The sequence below is a fragment of the Aulostomus chinensis genome, chromosome 7 (genome assembly GCF_037954235.1).
Source record: "Aulostomus chinensis isolate RoL2024-O1b breed Wild chromosome 7, RoL_Achi_v1.0, whole genome shotgun sequence".
NCBI lineage: Eukaryota > Metazoa > Chordata > Actinopteri > Syngnathiformes > Aulostomidae > Aulostomus > Aulostomus chinensis.
The window spans coordinates 27,879,917-27,894,534 of NC_141326.1; the positions used below are offsets into that span (position 1 = coordinate 27,879,917).

The following is a 14,618-nucleotide window of genomic DNA, read 5'->3' on the forward strand; positions in this document are numbered from 1 at the left end:
GGTTCTGCGGGTTCTTTGACGCGGGCAGTGCAGAGGCCCTGGTGTAAACACTGCGTGTGAGATGAGCAAACGTTCCTGAGAATTGTGGTGGAATCCAGGGAATTCGGAGACAGGACTCAAGGAAAACAGCTGAAACAGCGGAGCGGCGATAATATCGAAGAGGCTCTTATCATCCTCAGCTGCATTCAGACAAGACGGCATGCTGGGTGTGGCACGCACACACACACACACACACACACACACACACACACACAGTCTGAAGGCCCTGAGAACTATAGACAGAAGCATGTGTGACATTGAAGGAGGAGCCACAGACGTTAATTCCTTCCTCGGCTCCATGGCACTGCTCTTTGTGAGTACATTTAATTTATCTCAGCCAGTGTGTGTGTGTGTGTGTGTGTGGGGGGGGGGGGGGTCAGACATGCTGAGGTTCCTGTTAAAAGAGAATTTATAGGTGTAGTGTGACCACAACCCGGTGTCTTTGTTCCTAACCCGACTAAGGAGACCGTTCCTGTCCAACTTTAACCCAAGCCTGGATCTGCCACCCAAACCTCAGGGGCTCATCATAAAACATATTTTCCAAGAAGCTGCTTTCACTTAATGATTAAAAAAGTCTGCTAACAGAATCTTTAGTTTCTCAATGTTGTTTTTTTTTTTTCTTTTGTCTAAGCTGTGTTTATGGGAATTTATGGGAGTGCTGACAGTTGCGGCCAGCTATCGGTTCTACGTTCCTCAGTCTTTATCAGAAATGTAAAAGAATGGCAGCAGTGCTTTCTTGTTAATCCTAGTTTGGCTAACGACAGAATCTCTTGATGCTTTGCGGCAAAAAAGTCTCTCAACCTGAATACTTTGCTTCGAAAAACCCCCCCGCTGTGTTCCTGCAGGAGAACCCGTGAGATCTACTCATCTGTCAAGGCCGTGTAACAACATCTGCATCATGTCATCACCACAGCTGTCCATGTGGAGCAAGCCCCCGACCCTCCCTGGATCAGGACCCTCAACATCCAGTACCACCTGGAGACGGGAACCGGGTGGCACTGAGGAGATTCTGTATATATATATATGTGAGTTCAGCTGGGGAATATCCTTTAGAACGTGTCAGGAGGATTAGACAGGAATGTTCCAGTGTTCTATGTGTTGAGGTAATTAAGCCCATGCTGCTATCTCTGAATCAGCCCACCACCTCTGTGGGTCGGGGGGTGAGAAACACACATTTTTCCAAACAATTTCTCTGAGAATTACAAAGGCTGCAATTGTGTGTGTGTGTGTGTGTGTGTGTATGAAATACACACGTTCTCCTGGTGTTTGCACAGCCCCGTCTCTTGGGACTTCATGCCTCACTGGCTCTAATTGAGTCCAATCATGGTGGGAGAGCCCCACTTTGAGTGGTACTGGTCCATGACATTGTGGAAAGTGTGTGCTGGCTCAATAGACGCCTGTTCTTAGAGACATCGGGGGTGTGGGGTGTGTGTGTGTGTGTGTGTGTGTGGGGGGGGGGGGGGGGGGTTCTACTGAGGCCGCCGGGAGCTGTGTGTCTGTCTGGGAGGAAACACATGAGCCAGTCAGAACAGGAGTTGACCCGGGTCAGCTTAACATGGACCTGGGCTCCAGAACAACACCTGAGGCACGTTGAATGTGATCAAGTGAGAGGAAACTTTTAGTTTTACTTTGCAATGTGCAGTCAACCCACGTTGGAGACCTGCTGCAACGTTCTCTAAATGTTCCCTGAGCTTTTGCAGAGTTCCCTAAATGGCTTAAGGTTGAGATTTAAAAACATAAGTCCCCCCGTTAGGACTTTTTGGGAGGAAAAAGCTTAACTTTAAGTATCTCTGGTGCAAAAAAAAGACTCGGAACAGTTCTTTAAATGATAGGAGGGGCATTAGTTCATAGATATAAGGGAACGTTCAAGATGTTCCAGGAACTTAAAGGAGATGGTTAAGAGGAACGTATATGGAATGTTCCATCTAGGTCCTTACACTGTTTACCCAGAACGTTCTGTGTGTCTCCCAAAACATCACCTCCCCAACCCTAAAGAGCTCTGACTAGAAATGGGAACGTTCTAGAAATGTTACAACACTGCGTTCTTTACCAGTGAGGACGTTCTCAGAACAATCCGGGAATGTGTGATTTCTCGCTGGGAACAAAGAACAAAAATTCAGAATCAGATGATGAAAAAAACACGGAAATGTCCCCGTTTTTGCTGTTTTGGTACGGGATGCTTTTTTTTTTTCCAAGCTAAGACAAATTGCCCATAAGAACACACTGTGTCATGACTGCAGGTTCACGTGTGTGTGTGTTGGCACGGGCATCGTCTGGGATTCCTGGCACCTGTTTAATCTCCTAACCTGCTGCCAATCAGTCCATCAACTCCATCGGAAATTAGTCTGGAGCCTCCGGTCACCTCCAGGGACTCCATCAGCGACCACCTGCTGGCGTCCACGCCGCCGCCCTCCCTCCCCGGCTCTGTGTCCTCCAGTCTGCTGAGTCTCTCTTCGTCGCTCACCCTGATTCTGTCTCACGCCGATCCAAGTTTACAACAAAACCTCTGAGCTGCTCCGCCTGCAGCCTGCGTTTCCTTCTTATTCCAACTGAAACTTGCCCCCACAGGAATGAACGCTAATTGTATTGGCCTGGCTGAGTGATGACGGATCCCAGTGTTTTCATCATTACATTTTTATTTTTTCATTTTTTTATGGTAACTGAAAATCCAAGTTGGAGAAAACTACAGCATCGCATCTATTTATCAATCTACTAATGGATTGCTTCTGTCTGTTCCTCGGCCTTGCCTGAACGACCTCACCAGACCTTTTTGGGATAGTTTACCCATCAGTGGGAAGAGCAAAATTCCATGTACCCTGAAGCACTATGAATAATAAATATGCTGTAATTGAAGGGCATCATATCCCTAATGTAGTAATGTTTTGGCAACGTAAGGGGGGAAAAGAAGGAAAAGAAGTGCTGATGTGATGTTATAAGGTCACTGTTACTGTAAAAAGTTCAGGAATGCTCCGTTTCCATTGTGTCTGCTGTGGTAGCGCGACTGAAATGAACCGCCAGTGCTCTCAGTGCCTTGAGGAAATTATGCAGTGGAGAAAACCGAGAAGAGGGAACAAGCTGAGTTCTGCCCATCAAGCCTGAATGTGTCCCAGTGATTACCTAACCTCCAGGGAATGAGAGGCACGATGCTGCCAAGGCCCGGCGCTTGATACGTCTCACCTGGATCAGAAAAATAACTCAGGACCCCGTCGGGTAGGTCAAAGCTGGCCCACTCTCAGGCAAGCTTCAGGGATTAGCCCGTCCGGGACGCTGACTTAAACATGCATTCCTGGTGTATCCGCCTCTGTGCAGAACACATCAGCAACTTTTTACAGAGACGTTCTCAAACCTCGGTGAGCTGGAGCAGTTCCTCCACTTCACAAGCATGAAGGCTATGTGATAATAGGATATCAGCGTTTTACCTCACAAATGACAGGTGACGCCGAGCCGGTTAGTCCGGCCAGCAAGAGCTCGCCACGAGGATACAGGAGGCATGTCGTAAACACTGAGACATGCTTGGAATGGGTGGGGGCTGCATATTCAGTGGAACTGAGAACACTCAGGGTTAAAGCCGAGCTGGCATTACCGCCGGCTAATCAATCAGTTGATCTCATACAGTCGAGCAGACCGGAGCATCAACTCTAAACACCGCAGAGAGTTTGTAGAGCGGAGCTGACCTGTAACATCCACCTCTACCGTCCTCACTCCAGCCCAGAGTTCAAGAACCCTTTTAGCTCTTTGTGTTCCTGATCTTTTGTATGAACGGAAAGGCCAAAATCTGCAATAACAACATTCCCATGAACACATTCTTTCAACAAGTACGGGCCGGTGCTCCAGAGAGCAAACAGAACAAGTCAGACCCAGACAGCGGTGTTTCGTGGGTAGTCAAAAAGATCCTCAGTGTTGAAACAAGTCTGCAGATGTGATCGGTAATGAACCGGGATGTCATCAGTGGCGTGTTCAATGAGCAGTCGTGTAATTATGAAAAATTTATCTCCTATATAAAATGAATTCCTGCTCCAGGGAAATGAGATGCCCACAGGGATACATGGAGTAATTACAGAGTTTCCTTCCAGGGTTAACTCTCATCTGTCTGAATCAACGTGTGCGCGTTTGTTTTCTTTGACCCGGTGTAAGTGGAGGTGAGGCTCCTGCGGCTCCTCATCAAAGGAAGCGGCACAGGGCCGTCCATGGAAACGTTTGCTGGCTCAAAAACGAGTGTGGATTTTCGCACCGGCCAGCAGCTACGGGGGAGGGTGTGGTCAGGGTCAAGGGTCACAAGGTGAGCGCGAGGCCAGCGCTGACACCAGAACCTGTCGCTGACTCATGGAATGTGTGAGAGGAGGAGAGAAAGTTTGTTAGTCCTTCATCTCCTTGACATGTTTCCCCTCTCTGCTCTGTTTGTGCTGCCAGAAGATGATTTTATGAAAAAGAGGTTTGGATGCATGCATCACTGATCGTCTCACCACTTCAGTAGAGTTTGGTGTGAGGAGTTTACAAACTTCAGATGCAGTTCGACCCCAATAACTTTCCCCCAGGAGTTAGGAACCTTTTGAGGAACTCTGCGCATTTTGATCGCAGGAATCAGGGTCTACATGTCCTTTTGGGTACCTGAGCTACCGTCAGAACTGTCCCTCCTCAGGGGGTAGTAGGTCCCAAAAGGTTCAGGAACTTTGGCCAGCAGTGCTGAACATTTCTGATTGGTTGAGTTCTTGAAGCGTTTTATTTCACGCGCCTCGTTTAGCGTAGCCACATGCTCTGCTAGGACCACTTCTGATGAAAAGTCAATTGGAAAACGAGCAAACGTCCAGCTTCGGTTCATCATTTTGTCTGACTGAGATGAATTAACTCTTGTTTTATGCAACACAGTTTGACACTCTTAGGGGTGAGCATCAGCACGTAGCGAACATTAGCTTTTGTCTCAGGTAACAATGGCATGGCGCAGGTTAGCATTACTTATTCAACAAGCTAACCCTCATTGGCCTGATTTGTATAACCTAACCAGGGCTTTAGGCTGCCGTGGAAACGTAGACAGCAATGAGCCCCAGGAACCTTTTCAGTCCCTTAATCAGGAGTTTAAGGAACCTTTAAGGACCTGTTTGCAGTGAGTGATCCACGGTGGTGAGATGTGCCAAGTTGGGAGCCAGGTGAATCTTGTGTTTTAAATCCTGGTGTGCTGATGGGGGGTAATGAGGGTGATAGGCAACAAGCGCACAAGACTGCGGCAGAGTAATGCGTTCTTTTAGTGGCACTGGTGGGTTGCTGATCATGAATCCCTTCACCAAATACTGAGTTCATAAATTAGACAAGAACCAGGCTCACCTGCACCTCGGCTTCCTGGTATTTTGGTGACAGACCCGTCGAATCAGAGAAACAAACGCGTTCCCTCCTGAGGACAAAGACTCGTCTACAAAAGAACGATGTCCTTCTCCCCTGAGTTTCCTCTGTATTCCAAGTTCCTTTGGCTTCTCGAGTTCATAGCTACAGCTTTTAGTTTTGATATTTACAGCCTGCAGGAGCGTTACTGCGCACCTGAAAAGGTTACAACCACCGAAAACAGCCTATCTCATCTTTTAATGCAAATGATAACTTCAGTACAAAAAAAAAACAACAACAAAAAAATCGCCAATCAGAGAATTTCATCATTTGGCAGCTGGGCCTCATTCACAAAAGTCTTCAAAATGGGAAGACAAACTAAACGTAAATTTGGAGGCTATTTCTCAGTCGTTACATCCACCAGTTTTACAGACGAAGCAGTAACGACAGAGGAGGTTGCAGTGGAGCCAAAGGCCCATTTATGCTCAACGTACGTACGAAAATGGATGTGTCGGTTTCCAACGATGTTACCGTCACTGCACACAGACTTCCACGGGTCCTAGACATCGGCATGGATGTTAACCAATGCATCCACCAGGGGGCAGCCCAGAGCCAAAGTTCATGACAACAACAAACTCAAAAACAAACATGGCGACTGTGCAGGAGGTATTGATAATATATGTTGCATAAAAGACATAAAGACAATAATAAGATATAAACTTGCACAATCTCTCCCAAAAAAAGTACCGCCTCTGCTATTTCTTCTGTGAGTCTCACTAGAGCTGCGTATCGAGTCGCGTCAGCAACACTGCCCCCACGATTTCCAGGGGTACTGCTCCGTTTGGTCCGTATCCTTAAGCTTCATGGAGACGTGCAGAAATTCGGATGAAATGAACGCAGAGTACGGACAAAAGTCTGCGTCCATATCTGTACGCGTATTTAACATTGAGCATAAATGGTCTTTACGGCTGACCTGTTGACAGGTGCTTGCAGTGACTGTCACCACCAGAAGGTGGAGACAAAAAAAATCCCAAACTGTAGCTTTAACACAGTGACTGGTTTGGCTTTGTCAAGCTGTTTTTTTTTCTTCTTTTTCCTGCAGTTGTTCTTCATCATCATCATCAGATCAGAAAATTCAGGGACCAATGATATCTTTGAGAGAAAGACTGACGAGAGTGTGTGTTTGTGTGTACTTTTGTGTGTTTGGCACAGCTTTGGGTTTTGGAGAGGATGGTCAAAGACCAGGGCCACAGTTAAGTTACAGGAAGAAGGCACCGTGTTCTGATGGTTACGGGTGAGATGAGGGGCACGGGTGCAGTTGAAGGGAAGCTCCTGTAGCGTGTGAATGTGTGGCGAAAGCAGGAGTTTGAAAAACCAGAGAGAGAAAGCAGAGTTACACAGCCGGGGTCTCTGACAGATCTGTAAATATCACACGCACACACACCCCCCCAAACTACCAGGCCCATCGCTGCGCACACACGCACGCACACACACACACACACACACACACACACACACACACACACACACACACACACACACACACTTTATTTACCCTGGATAAAAGTCTTGACCAGCTACTTACTGATCTGCGAAGGGCTGCTGAGGTATTTGAACGTGTTTGTTACCAGGAACACGTCTGTACTTGTTCCTACTTTAGAAAATATCATGTCAACCCTCTTTTTCAAGTGTTTGTTTCAGCGGTTTGCAACACTGTTTATTACTTGTTTACGCTGAATGTGCTGGTGTCTCGCTCCCAGTGTAGCTGGGTTTGTTGCTAACTGGTTGAGTTAAAAAGGGCAGGTTCACAGCTGTAAACATCAAAACTAACAGCAGCCTCCACTGTAGACGCCTCAGTGTGAGAACGTTACCGGAACAGCCCTGATTTTCCCAGCTGGCAGCGTGTCATAATTACTGTGGTCACTAGAGGGAGTCGTCCCTTGACAGTTTCTGATATAATGTGTATATGATGTGATGGTCAAATACTGCCAAAAATCAAGCATGCGCCCTGACAGAGTGAGCGGGATGGCAAAACAAAGCGAGCATGGAGATACTTTGCTACAGCTATATATCGTTTAGCTCGCTAAGCTAATATAGCATTAGCATAACACACGCCCTCTCATATGAACGATATGTTAGCCGACCAAGAATTCCACCAAACTCTGTACCATCGCAGAAGGATTTCAAACTTCTGGGTGTATATTTTTAGGTTTTACTGCACCAAAATTATTCGCTTCTCATTGTCCAGATGGAGTTTCCTCCCAAGTGAGGAAACCACCAAACATCCGGTGGTAAATTGATGGTGGGGAGTGGTAAAAAGTTTAAATATTCGAAGTTAGGACAGCAGTGCCACTGCTACCGCTGTCAGTGTCTTCTGATGGCCTCGTCGTCTCGTACTGTCCCGCTCTCCTCTGTCTGAACGACATTCGTTTTGCTGTCCTCCGTCTGCCCAGTTCCAACTGAGGGGGATTCCCCCAAGACGTATGAATGCCTGGACAAGAAGGACCATGAGATTATCACATGGGCACATGCGCAAAACATTATCACACCCGTCCGCTACAGTGAGCCAGATCACATAAATGAGGCCCGATTTATATCTGGATAAGACAAATGAAAGTGCTCTGAAACTTGTGGCACATAAAAGAAAAGAAAAGAAAAAAAAGAAGAAAAAAAAACTTTGACAAAATCAATAAATCGCTAAATCAACTTCTGGCCAGTCGGCAGGCCTTCGCCACACCTAAATACTGCAGTAGAATGAAGACTGTTTGTACAGACTGATATCGTCTAAGCCTTTGGGTCTCCTCATAAATCACCGAGGGAGTCGGTCGGCTATCGAGAGGAAACTTCTCATTCCAGACTCCCGCTCCTCCCACTCCTTCATTCGCTCTAATTAACCTTCTTTTACTTTTACATACCAGCATCCCTCCTTCCACCACTATCATCCTCCCCAAAAATCATCACATAGTGAAAAATAAATAAACTTAAAAAGAGTGTCTCCTTTGCCAGATAAGATTTCCTCCCTTGCGTTTTGGCAAGGACCAGGAGCAGAGTCGGAGAGGCTGTAAATATCTGGGACAGGAATGTAAGGATGCCTTGTATGGTCATAAAAATTCACTGCTGGTTCTTTTTTTATACTCACTTGTTTCTCTCTTTTTTTTTTTTTTTTAGGGCTGATACACTTTCACACAAGAAGATGGAGGCAGACAGAAGCAGGAGGTGGAGATAAAGGAGGTTCCTTCACGCCACTCGCCCGGGTTTAGGGGTGGAGATGGTACATGCCAGTTTTATCATGTGTCACAATCACACGAACCCCTTTCTTCATCGTGTGAAAAACGACAGTTTGGGGATAAATTAAGAGCCGTTCTTTTGAAAACTTTTAGCTGGTCGGTTTAGTCCCAAACCCGCATTCGATCGTCTCAAAAATACATCTGAATCACGTCAAAGGAGATCCCAGGCTGGCGGTTTCGGTTCCAGGTGCGTTGGTTTTGGAGACGAGCGGCGACAGGTGGGGAGTCGCGCGTTCAAAGGATCACCCGGAGGCGACGTGTCCGTCTGGTCTACAAAAAATAAGCGTCGTCGCAAAAAACACCGATGAGAAGGGACAGAGACGAAGCAGTAACACGCACGGGACGGGATTTTTCTTCCAAAAATAGACATCCCTGAGAATTCAAGTTGTTTGCGTTGTGATTTGCGGTGAGACAGAAAAGAAGATGAAGTGGACTGAGATGATTGTTGCGTTCGCCGTTAACGGTCAGCAGACTTTCGAATACGGCAGTCGTCGTTGTTTACAGACAAACCCTGAACCACTTGCCAGACACTCGTAACACTGGAGCCCTCATCAGTAACCCAGTCAGTTAGCAAGAACTGAGCAGGGAGAAGTTTGAACCGCTGGGATATAAACAATAAGTCAACTTTGTGACACTCACAGAATCTTTAGGATCTTTAACCCCTACAGACATTTAAGTCATCGGCGAACCTCAACTTGATGCACCCACCTGGGTCTATCCTGGCCCACAGACTGCCAGCGTCAGCCTAGCTAGCAGGGCGTGCAGCTTGCGCGCTAACTGCGGTCAGCACCACCGTCAGCACCACGCCAGCTCGTCATTCAAAATTGAGATGTCCTAATCTCAGTTTAGATGTCTCCTGCCGTGGTCAAGCACGAGATATGTCATCGGTTCTAGAAGAGACCAGAACTTATTTGGTAGCCCCGCTAGCAATAGCATTCTTAGCTACTAGCAAGCTACCGATGGTTTTCGTGAGTTTGCTGTGAATCATTTCCTTTAATTTCATTAAAAACTGCAGGTCCAAAGGGCAGAGTTGTAACCAGAGAACATTTGCGTTGTATTTTAAAATTCTTCGTCAGTGAGAGAGCGAGCGGGCGAGCGAGAGAGAGAGAGAGAGAGAGAGAGAGAGAGGAAAAACCAGGAGAGTGGAATTGTTTATTTTATATTGAACTTTCCGGTATCCAGGAAGAGGAGGCGTCAGCCTTGAATGAAAGCCCTCAAGACCACCACTGTTTGGTTTTATGTGTTTTATGTATTTTACATTATTAAAAGCAATTTCATTGCTATTTTTAATTTAATGAGCATCGCTTGGAGAACTTCGTATTCTAACGAAGTTTCAGGTTTTAAAGGTAAATTGTATTTCCTGTACATCGCAAGTATATTTATGGAGCCACTCGTAGCCACACAGCTACACGAGGTGTGTGTTGCTGTTCCATGTCAAAGGTTAAGAGCCTCTTCTCTCTGTGTGGGTGATTGTTTCCAGTTCTCTCCTCAATGCTCTGCCTGGCACAGCAGTGGAATCATTAAAACCAAATGTGAACACTCACACGCTCTCGCATGCATGTATGGAATGTGCGCGTATGACGTGCGCACCTCAGCAAGTATCGCAAACATTCACAGCCGTGTTAGACACGGAGCTTCGTTGCGTTTTTTTCTCTCGTCTGTCTTGATTTTATTTTATTCTTTTTTGCAAGTAACGTGAGCAGCCAGCAAATGGAAGAACTCATGTGGAGGCTTTTCATTTACTTTGGCTGATGGCGCCTCATGACTGCCTGGGTTTGAGTGACACTTTCCTGCTGCACCTGCTCAGACACAGCACCTTCATTTGTAAGTTCAGTTCTATGACCTCACGTAATTGCCAGCAAACCTCAATCCGTCCTCAACGTCAGCAGCAGTTTTTAAAAAAAAAATCTTGCTTTTATTTTGAAATGTCAAAAACTTGAACGCAGACCAAACAAGCCCATTTAGTTTTCTCAGACTTCATGTTGCTCTCCGAATGATATTTTCAAACACAGATCTACAGAAAACACATAAAATACATAAAATGAGGGAAAAAATGCATTTAAGAGCCTTTGAAGACTCATTTTTATACAAAAGCCTTCTCATAGTTTAAGTTAAGTAGATTTAAGGAAAGTACTTCCTTTCCAGGCAGGAAGGTGGAGCAGATCCAGGATCAGTGGGGACGGATGTCTGCTTTGAGCGGTTGGGAGCAAAGAGAGCAGGACAGAGACAAAGACATAGAATGGAGGAAGACAGAGAGACAGAAGGAAAGAGAGGGACAGAGATAAAGAGAGAGAGAAAGGGAAGAGACGGACGGACAGACGTGGACGTGAGCAGGCGGAGCTACGGGTGGCAGCTTGAGCCTCTTCAGTTCTGTAGCCTCCTCCAGCAGCACCAGGATCTGGGATGAGGGGAGAAGAAGAGGAGTTAGTGACACGTTTGAGTCCAGGAGGAGCAGAGAGAAGCCCAGTGCATCATGGGAGATCCCCAGCAGTCTGAGCCTATAGCAGCTTATCTAAGGGCCAGCCTAAGCAGTCCTGACTATGAGCCTGATCGAAAAGGAAGGTCTTAAGTCTTCTCTTAAACATAGAGAGGGTGTCTGGGTCCTGGACTGAAACTGGGAGACGGTTCCACAGGAGGGGAGCCTGGTAGCTGAAGGCTCTGGCTCCCATTCTGCTGTTGGAACTCCAGGAACCACCAGTAACCCTGCATCCTGGGAGCGAAGGGTCCAAATCAGGCGGAGCTTTACATTTAAATAAATCTGATGTATGTGAACATGAAGGGCGTAAAACTCACGCTCAGCTCAACTAACAGGTCTGTAAGGTTTAGGACTGCAGCTTGAGTACTTGGGACACTGTCACCCAGACCATCCGTCCGTGGAGAGACAGACAGACTCGTAAACACCAGCTTCCGCCGTCGCCAGAACCACATTTTTCCTCCATGACACACACAGACCAGCAAGGTGACAACGCTACAAGCCGTCGTGTTTGTGATGGGCGTCGACAGGAGCAGATCCCGGTCTTCATGTTGACCCGGGGTCACCTGGTTACTGTTTGCGCTTTGTGAAAAGTCCACTTACTGACACGTCTTCCAGCTGCTGGTCGGAGTTTCACATGAAAGCGGCAGGAAGTGTTTATAGCCTCTCGTATCAGAGGGGAGACATCTGCGCCCTACATTTAACAGTTCAGCTGCTCGGAGCGTAATTAAGGAGATCCAAGACGACAGAGCAGTTCCCGTTTAGAGAAGGTCTCCATGGCAACCACATGTTCCCATAACGTTCACATGACGATCCCTCACATTCACGCTCTTGTCAAAGATATCTGACCGCTGATACTTCATCTTTGAGGCCCGCTGGACGGTTGGCATCACTGGAAGCATTCCAGCAGGAAAATGACCTCCAGCGTGACCCACGGTTGTAATTACACTCGATACCAGCAGGGGGAGACAAATGCCCCCCTGCTCCGGCTCTCAGCCCTGCAGCATTAGGATGTTTTAAGTACTTCACCCCTCCAGTTCAGAGGACGCTGCCACAAATGAGTGTACTGCCATTTATTCGTTTAAATGCGTAACACGGAGTTTCGACTTACTTGCATTTTGATGAACGTCATTGTGTACCTTAACTGTGTAAGTGTTCTAAGAAACTATCAGATATACTCCAGTACACCAATGAGAATCAAAGTCTGTGATATTTGCATGCAGTAAACATGTCCTGTGTGTACTGTAAAGGGCTCCCCTGCAGCCAGTGCACTGTCCTGACCACGAATGTCGTGGCTGCAGCCAAAGTTCTCATTACAGGTTTCCTTTTCCTGCCATTGTCAACCACACTCTTCCTCAGTCTGACATGGAAACTGGAAAAAAAAAAAAAAAGAAGCTGCAGCTGAATTCTCACAAAAGTAATCAGCGCCGCGCTCAAGGTTACAGCGTGAAAGCACGATGGCGTTCTGCGTTAGTGGACATTGAAAACGTGTAGTTCTGATGAGGTTCAGCCTCGGTTCACTGCGCATGTTTTTTGTTTGTTGTTTTCCCCGGAACGCCACCGCCACAACGAGCTCCTAGTGCGACTGATGTGTGTGTGAAGGAGTGAATGTTGCCGCTGAGCACAAAGGCAGCGTGATGTCTGACCCTGAACACAACGGCTGCATGACTCACTCCCGCCATCTCACACACCAACATTCAACCACTCCACTGTAAGAAACCAGCGCCGATCCCTCAGATGTCTCCCGCTCCAGAACACAATGAAGCTTTCACATTCACTGCCTTCACTTCATTGAACCATTTTTTTCATGCCTCCACGCTGATGACAGCAACAGAATGGAGGCCTTACGTTGCGTCGCATTCCTCCTAGCAATATTTCAGGAGCACCTTGAGGGAGTTCCTCCAGAACTGCCATGAAGATCCGCTGGGACTCAAGGGTGACCTGAAATGACATTGGTGGTCAAAGGTCATGCACACTTGGAGAGGAAGGCATCGCAGAGCCGCACATTCACAAAACGGCACTCCGAGCTCCTCCATGTTTTTTCCTCTCAACTACAACCTCTCCCGCTCGCGTGCGCCGTGTCATGTGATCATGTGCAGCTGTTATTTTGTCATTTGCGCAGGCCAAGCACGCGCCGTCCCTCCATCAAGGAGGCTACGTGGATACACGATAACACTCCCATCGCTCTCCCGGTAAGAAAACACTGCGTCGGAACACTGGCCACACATGCTGACCTTTGCGTTAATGCAACTTGGAAGTTGGAAACCGTGGTGAGATGTTCCAGGATCAAGGAGCTGCTTCGTAGAACACACGGATGTGGCTTCACTTGACCTTTATCTGCTGTAGCGACTCAACACGTGAGGCTCCGGCATGTTCCCCTCCCACGGATCACAAATCAACACTCGAGCTGTTTGGGCCTGTCACTGCTGCTATGGCAACGCCAACCGACACCCGGCACATTTGACTTCCTCGTTCAGGAGTACTGATGCGGCAAAGAATGAAAATTCCAAACCCTGAAGGCGACACAGAGACACAGTTCAGATAAAGTTGTGTTATGGTGTCATTTAAAAAAAAAAAACAGACTATTTTAATATTATTATTGAATATGTACAATCCATTATCAGAAATTGTGTGTATCTTTGCAGTCTCTGATTTTAATATCAATTTCCTAAACTTATATATTCCTGTACTTGAACCAGATCACCTGCAACGTGAACACCACTGGGGAGCAATGAAAGATTTCTGATCCTGATCATTTTCTTGACACCTGCCAGGCAGGAGGACTTTCACATCTGGAGCTCGACAGGTGCCTCAGCAGGTGCTCCGACATCAAACCCTCACCTCCTCCCTGCAGGTCCCTCCGAGTCCCCTCAGCCCAGCACGTGTCTGTGGGGTAGAGTGACTCCTATTGGATGCATGAAAAACAGTTTGGAGAGGTGTGAATGTGACGGTCGCCACCGTAGACCGGAGCAGCGTGAGAGTCCTCCCACTAACAGAAGACTGAGCCGGTTCGAATTAAAAAAATAAAATAAAGGCAGCACACAGTTACACCTTTTGTCTGTTCGGGATGGGCCTTTTACCCTCTGAGAGATCTGGTCCTGCAAGTATGAGTGCAGTTGCTCTGACTGAGGTGGAGGATTCAGTGCGAGTCCCACCAGCTTGTCTGTATCACGGAACACAATCGCTCCTGTCGGCCGCCTCTCTAATACAGTCCTAATCTACGATGACATTCCATAAACCTGAATCTGCCTCCTCCCTCTCTGGAGGAATGTGGGTGGTGAGTTGTCTTCATCTCAGAGAGCTGGCATCGAGTCCACCTGGGCTAAGATGTCTCTGTTGTTGCTGCTCACGCTTCAGCCATCCACCTGCTCTCCTCTGCTTCCTCGAAACTGCCACTCTCATGACATTTAAAGGAGAAGCCGGAGCAGCTGAGAGGGCGCAGGCCTGAACTGCTCTCTTACATCATGTATTCCAGGAATGTGAACGGGTGGCTGCCAGGCTGTCAA

The 14,618-nt window shown here is 47.3% G+C and overlaps 2 long non-coding RNA genes across 3 annotated transcripts; one reads left to right on the plus strand and one right to left on the minus strand.

Annotated features, from left to right (window-relative positions):
- The first annotated feature begins 262 nt into the window (after nt 1–262).
- On the plus strand, nt 263–10,141 carry LOC147259347 (uncharacterized). The gene is made up of 3 exons (XR_015116853.1): nt 263–352; nt 885–1,064; nt 8,521–10,141. It is a non-coding gene; the product is annotated as an uncharacterized LOC147259347 (long non-coding RNA).
- A 411-nt stretch (nt 10,142–10,552) lies between these two features.
- On the minus strand, nt 10,553–14,482 carry LOC147259348 (uncharacterized). 2 transcript variants are annotated; one of them, XR_015117226.1, is made up of 5 exons: nt 14,164–14,482; nt 13,817–14,017; nt 13,347–13,625; nt 12,999–13,053; nt 10,553–11,037 (listed from the first exon to the last, which is right to left on the minus strand). It is a non-coding gene; the product is annotated as an uncharacterized LOC147259348 (long non-coding RNA). The 2 variants fall into 2 exon arrangements; XR_015117225.1 differs by having other exon boundaries at nt 10,553–13,053.
- Between the last annotated feature and the right edge of the window lie 136 nt (nt 14,483–14,618).